The sequence below is a fragment of the Arachis ipaensis genome, chromosome B9 (assembly GCF_059453495.1).
Source record: "Arachis ipaensis isolate K30076 ecotype BB chromosome B9, ASM5945349v1, whole genome shotgun sequence".
Classification (NCBI taxonomy): Eukaryota; Viridiplantae; Streptophyta; class Magnoliopsida; order Fabales; family Fabaceae; genus Arachis; species Arachis ipaensis.
In genome coordinates, this window is record NC_142444.1 from 34,045,765 (window position 1) to 34,053,047 (window position 7,283).

General features: G+C 39.0%; 1 non-coding gene across 1 annotated transcript; it reads right to left on the bottom strand.

Annotated features, from left to right (window-relative positions):
- Window positions 1-1,123: 1,123 nt before the first annotated feature.
- On the bottom strand, window positions 1,124-1,231 carry LOC148544248 (small nucleolar RNA R71). Its single transcript, XR_015901081.1, has one exon. It is a non-coding gene; the product is annotated as a small nucleolar RNA R71 (small nucleolar RNA).
- Between the last annotated feature and the right edge of the window lie 6,052 nt (window positions 1,232-7,283).

Here is a 7,283-nt window from a genome sequence, read left to right on the forward strand (position 1 = left end):
GTCATTAATTGTGATTTTAAAAATCAAATCTTTTTCAAAACTAATTTCAATCATATCTTTTCAAAAATATCTTCTTATCTTATCTTTTTCAAAATTTGATTTTAAAATATCCTTTCTAACTTCTTATCTTCTTATCTTTTCAAAATTGATTTTCAAATTTGTTTCAACTAACTAACTAACTTTTTGTTTGTTTCTTATCTTTTTCAAAACTACCTAACTAACTCTCTCTCTCTAATTTTCGAAAATATCTTCCTTTTTTTTCAAAATTTCTTTTTAATTAACTAATTATTTTAATTTTTTATTTTAATTTTCAAAAATTACTAACCTTTTTCAAAAACTATTTTCGAAAACCACTAACTCTTTTTCAAAAATTATTTTCGAAAATTCACTTCCCCGTCTCATCTTCTTCTATTTGTGTATTTATTTACTAACATCTCTTCCTCACTCACCAAAAATCTGAACCACCTCTCTCTCTGAGTTCAGATTTTCTCTTCTTCTTTTCTTCTATTCACACAGGGACCTCTATACTGTGGTAAAAAGGATCCCTATTATTATTATTATTATTATTTTTCTGTCCCTCTTTTTTCATATGAGCAGGAGCAAAGACAAGAATATTCTTGTTGAAGCAAATCTAGAACCTAAAAGGACTCTGAAGAGGAAACTAAGAGAAGCTAGATTACAACAATCCAGCAAGCACCTTTCAGAAATTTTCGAACAAGAAGAGGAAATGGCAGCCGAGAATAATAATAATGCAAGGAGAATGCTTGGTGACTTTACTGCACCTAATTCCAATTTACATGGAAGAAGCATCTCCATTCCTGCCATTGGAGCAAACAATTTTGAGCTGAAACCTCAATTAGTTTCTCTGATGCAGCAGAACTGCAAGTTTCATGGACTTCCATCTGAAGATCCTTTTCAGTTCTTAACTGAATTCTTGCAGATATGTGATACTGTTAAGACTAATGGAGTAGATCCTGAAGTCTACAGGCTCATGCTTTTCCCTTTTGCTATAAGAGACAGAGTTAGAGTATGGTTGGACTCTCAACCTAAGGATAGCCTGAACTCTTGGGACAAGCTGGTCACGGCTTTCTTAGCCAAGTTCTTTCCTCCTCAAAAGCTGAGCAAGCTTAGAGTGGATGTTCAAACCTTCAGACAGAAAGAAGGTGAATCCTTCTATGAAGCTTGGGAAAGATACAAGCAACTGACAAAAAAGTGTCCTTCTGACATGCTTTCAGAATGGACCATCTTGGATATATTCTATGATGGTCTATCTGAATTGGCTAAGATGTCATTGGATACTTCTGTAGGTGGATCCATTCACCTAAAGAAAACGCCTGCAGAAGCTCAAGAACTCATTGACATGGTTGCTAATAACCAGTTCATGTACACTTCTTAGAGGAATCCTGTGAGTAACGGGACGCCTATGAAGAAGGGAGTTCTTGAAATTGATACTCTGAATGCCATATTGGCTCAGAATAAAATATTGACTCAGCAAGTCAATATGATTTCTCAGAGTCTGAATGGAATGCAAGCTGCATCCAACAGTACTCAAGAGGCATCTTCTGAAGAAGAAGCTTATGATCCCGAAAACCCTGCAATAGCAGAGGTAAATTATATGGGTGAACCTTATGGAAACACCTATAACCCATCATGGAGAAATCATCCAAATTTCTCATGGAAGGATCAAAAGCCTCAACAAGGCTTTAATAATGGTGGAAGAAATAGGTTTAACAATAGTAAACCTTTTCCATCATCCACTCAGCAACAGACAGAGAACTCTGAACAAAATACCTCTAATTTAGCAAACTTAGTATCTGATCTATCTAAGGCCACTGTGAGTTTCATGAATGAAACAAGGTCATCCATTAGAAATTTAGAGGCACAAGTGGACCAGCTGAGTAAAAGGATCACTGAAATCCCTCATAGTACTCTCCCAAGCAATACAGAAGAGAATCCAAAAGGAGAATGCAAGGTCATTGAATTAATTACCATGGCCGAACCTATAAGTGTGGGAGAGGACGTGAATCCCAGTAAGGAAGACCTCCTGGGACGTCCAGTGATCAATAAGGAGCTTCCCTTTGAGGAACCAAAGGAATCTGAGACTCAACTAGAGACCATAGAGATTCCATTAAACCTCCTTATTCCATTCATGAGCTCTGATGAGTATTCCTCTTCTGAAGAGAATGAGGATGTCACTAAGGAGCAAGTCACCAAGTACCTTGGTGCAATCATGAAACTGAATGCCAAATTATTTGGTATTGAGACTTGGGAAGATGAACCTCCCTTGTTCACCAATGAACTAAGTTATCTGGATCAACTGACATTGCCTCAGAAGAAACAGGATCCTGGAAAGTTCATAATACCTTGTACCATAGGCAACATGATCTTTGAAAAGGCTCTGTGTGACCTTGGTTTAGGGATAAACCTCATGCCCCTCTCTGTAATAGAGAAACTGAGAATCTTTGGGGTACAAGCTGCTAAAATCTCATTAGAGATGGCAGACAATTCAAGAAAACAGGCTTATGGACAAGTAGAGGACGTCTTAGTAAAGGTTGAAGGCCTTTACATCCCTGCTGATATCATAGTCCTAGATACTGGGAAGAATGAGGATGAATCCATCATCCTTGGAAGACCCTTCCTAGCCACAGCAAGAGCTGTGATTGATGTTGACAGAGGTGAATTAGTCCTTCAATTGAATGGGGACTCCCTTGTGTTTACAACTCAAGGTTATCCTTCCGTAAACATGGAGAGGAAGCATAAAAAACTTCTCTCAAAACAGAGTCAACCAGAGCCCCCACAGTCAAACTCTAAGTTTGGTGTTGGGAGGCCACAACCAAACACTAAGTTTGGTGTTGAGGAGTCTCAACAATGCTCTGAACATCTGTGAGGCTCCATGAGAGCCCACTGTCAAGCTATTGACATTAAAGAAGCGCTTGTTGGGAGGCAACCCAATTTTTATTTAACTATATTTTTACTAGTTATATGTCTTTATAGGTACATGATCATGTGGATTCACAAAATAAATATAAAAATTGAAAATAGAATCAAAAACAGCAGAAGAAAAATCACACCCTGGAGGAAGACCTTACTGGCGTTTGAACGCCAGTAAGAAGCATCTGGCTGGCGTTCAACGCCAGAACAGAGCATGGTTCTGGTGCTGAACGCCCAAAATGGGCAGCATCTGGGCGTTTGAACGCTAGAATTGCACTCTGGAGAAGAGCTGGCGCTGAACGCACAGAACAAGCATGGTTCTGGCGTTCAACGCCAGAAATAGGCAACAAATGGGCGTTCAACGCCCAGAACAAGCACCAATCTGATGCTGAACTCCTAGAGTTGTGTGCAAGGGTATTTTGCATGCCCAATTTGGTGCAAGGTTGTAAATCCTTGAACACCTCAGGATCTGTGGACCCCACAGGATCCCCACCTACCTCCACTCACTTCTTCTCACCCCTCTTTCACACAATTCCATAAACACTCTTCCCCAAAACTCTTCACCAATCACCTCAATCTCCCTTCTGTTTTCCATTTACCACTCACATCCATACACCCCACCTACCTTCAAAATTCAAAATCTCTTTCCCACCCATATGGCCGAATACACACATCCCTCCATCTCCTCCATATCTTCTTCTTCTTCATCTATTCTTTCTTCTCTTGCTCGAGGGCGAGCAATATTCTAAGTTCGGTGTGGTAAAAGCATAGCTTTTTTGTTTTTCCATAACCATTAATGGCACCTAAGGCCAGAGAAACCTCAAGAAAGAGGAAAGGGAAGACAATTGCTTCCACCTCTGAGCCATGGGAGATGGAAAGATTCATCTCACAAGCCCATCACTAAGAAAAGGATGGAGCAAACAAGAGAGCACATTCATGGATCTCAACAGGCACATGAGGAAGCTCATCATCAAGAAATTCCTGAGATGCCTCAAGGGATGCACTTTCCTCCACTGAATTTTTGGGAGCAAATCAACACCTCCCTAGGAGAATTAAGTTCCAACATGGGACAATTAAGGGTGAAACATCAAGAGCACTCCATCATCCTTCATGAAATAAAAGAAGATCAAAAAGCAATGAGGGAGGAGCAACAAAGGCAAGGAAAAGACATAGAAGAGCTCAAGGACATCATTGGTTCCTCAAGAAGGAAACGCCACCATCACTAAGGTGGACTCATTCCTTGTTCTTACATTCTCTGTATTTCGTTTTCTATGTTAAGTGCTTATCTATGTTTGTGTCTTATTACATGATCATTAGTAGTTAGTAACTATGTTTTAAAGTAATGAATGTCCTATGAATCCATCACCTCTCTTAAATGAAAAATGTTTTAATTCAAAAGAACAAGAAGTACATGAGTTTCGAATTTATCCTTGAACTTAGTTTAATTATATTGATGTGGTGACAACGCTTCTTGTTTTCCGAATGAATGCTTGAACAGTGCATATGTCTTTTGAAGTTGTTGTTTATGAATGTTAAATATGTTGGCTCTTGAAATAATGATGACAAGGAGACATGTTATTTGATAATCTGAAAAATCATAAAAATAATTCTTGAAGCAAGAAAAAGTAGCAAAGAACAAAGCTTCCAGAAAAAAAAAAGAAGAAAATAAAATATAGCGAAAAAAAATAGAAAGAAAAAGAAAAAGCAAGCAGAAAAAGCCAAAAGCTCTTAAAACCAAGTGGCAAGAGCAAAAAAGCCAATAACCCTTAAAACCAAAAGGCAAGGGCAATAAAAAGGATCCCAAGGCTTTGAGCATCAGTGGATAGGAGGGCCTAAAGGAATAAAATCCTGGCCTAAGCGGCTAAACCAAGCTGTCCCTAATCATGTGCTTGTGGCGTGAAGGTGTCAAGTGAAAACTTGAGACTGAGTGGTTAAAGTCAAGGTCCAAAGAAAAAAAGAGTGTGCTTAAGAACCCTGGACACCTCTAATTGGGGACTTTAGCAAAGCTGAGTCACAATCTGAAAAGGTTCACCCAATTATATGTCTGTGGCATTTATGTATCCGGTGGTAATACTGGAAAACAAAGTGCTTAGGGCCACGACCAAGACTCATAAAGTAGCTGTGTTCAAGAATCATCATACTGAACTAGGAGAATCAATAACACTATCTGAACTCTGAGTTCCTATAGATGCCAATCATTCTGAACCTCAATGGATAAAGTGAGATGCCAAAACTATTCAAGAGGCAAAAAGCTACAAGTCCCGCTCATCTGATTGGAGCTATGTTTCATTGATAGTTTGGAATTTATAGTATATTCTCTTCTTTTTATCCTATTTGATTTTCAGTTGCTTGGGGACAAGCAACAATTTAAGTTTGGTGTTGTGATGAGCGGATAATTTATACGCTTTTTGGCACTGTTTTTAGTATGTTTTTAGTAGAATCTGGTTACTTTTAGGGATGTTTCCATTAGTTTTTATGTTAAATTCACATTTCTGGACTTTACTATGAGTTTGTGTGTTTTTCTGTGATTTCAGGTATTTTCTGGCTGAAATTGGGGGACTTGAGCAAAAATCAGATTCAGAGGTTGAAAAAGGACTGCTGATGCTGTTGGATTCTGACCTCCCTGCACTCAAAGTGGATTTTCTAGAGCTACAGAACTCAAAATGGCGTGCTTCCAATTGCGTTGGAAAGTAGACATCCAGGGCTTTCCAGAAATATATAATAGTCCATACTTTGCCCAGATTTATATGACGCAAACTGGCGTTCAACGCCAGCTCTCTGCCCAATTCTGGCGTCTAGCGCCAGAAACAAGTTGCAAAGTGGAGTTCAACGCCCAAAATGGCACAAAAGCTGGCGTTCAACTCCAAGAATGACCTCTCCACGTGTAGACTTCAAGCTCAGCCCAAGCATACACCAAGTGGGCCCCGGAAGTGGATTTATGCATCAATTACTTACTTCTGTAAACCCTAGTAGCTAGTTTAGTATAAATAGGACTTCTTACTATTGTATTAGACATCTTTTGAATATCTTTTGATCTTTTGATCATTTTTAGATCTCTAGACCTCCATGGGAGGCTGGCCACTCGGCCATGCTTACCCTCTATATTCACTTATGTATTTTCATACGGTAGAGTTTCTGCACTCCATAGATTAAGGTGTGGAGCTCTGCTGTTCCTCAAAGATTAATGCAAAGTACTACTGTTTTTCTATTCAATTCAACTTATTTCTCTTCTAAGATATTCATTCGCACTTCAACCTGAATGTGATGAACGTGACAATCATCATCATTCCCTATGAACGCGTGCCTGACAACCACTTCCGTTCTACTTTAGATTGAATGAGTATCTCTTGGATTTCTTAATCAGAATCTTCGTGGTGTAAGCTAGATTGATGGAGGCATTTATGAGAGTCCGGAAAGTCTAAACCTTGTCTGTGGTATTCCAAGTAGGACTCTGGGATTGAATGACTGTGACGAGCTTCAAACTCGCGAGTACTGGGCGTAGTGACAGATGCAAAAGGAGGGTGAATCCTATTCCAGTATGATCGAGAACCTCAGATGATTAGCCGTGCTGTGACAGAGCATTTGGACCATTTTCACAAGAGGATGGGATGTCGCCATTGACAACGGTGATGCCCTTACATAAAGCCAGCCATGGAAAGGAGTAAGATTGATTGGATGAAGACAGCAGGAAAGCAGAGGTTCAGAGGAATGAATGCATCTCTATACGCTTATCTGAAATTCTAACCAATGAATTACATAAGTATTTCTATCCTTATTTTATGTTTACTTCTTATTTGATTTCGAAAACTCCATAACCTTTTGATATCCGCCTGACTGAGATTTACAAGGTGACCATAGTTTGCTTCATACCAACAATCTCCGTGGGATCGACCCTTACTCATGTAAGGTTTATTACTTGGATGACCCAGTGCACTTGCTGGTTAGTTGTGCGAAGTTGTGATAAAAAGTTGAGATTACAATTGAGCGTACCATGTTGATGGCGCCATTGATGATCATAATTTCGTGCACCAGTTACCATTGCTTCCCATCTAAGGATATTTTTATTATTCCAGCAATTTTACTTTTTACCCTTTTGGTTCTGGTTAAGAATTCAGTAACTCAACAGTTATTAAACTCAACATAATTGATAATCCTTATCTTGCTAATTGAGCTGAGCTTAAGTAATCTCAACCTTTTCTTAGGAAATAAATAGGATTCAAAGGTCAATTTAATTAGTCCCTTGACTTTCCGTTGCCCTAGTACAGGTTGACCAAGTGGAGTTTAGATTCAACTTTCATTATAGTTGAGAGAGATAACTACGTTGGACCTCCAACTTCCCTTACCTTGCCAAA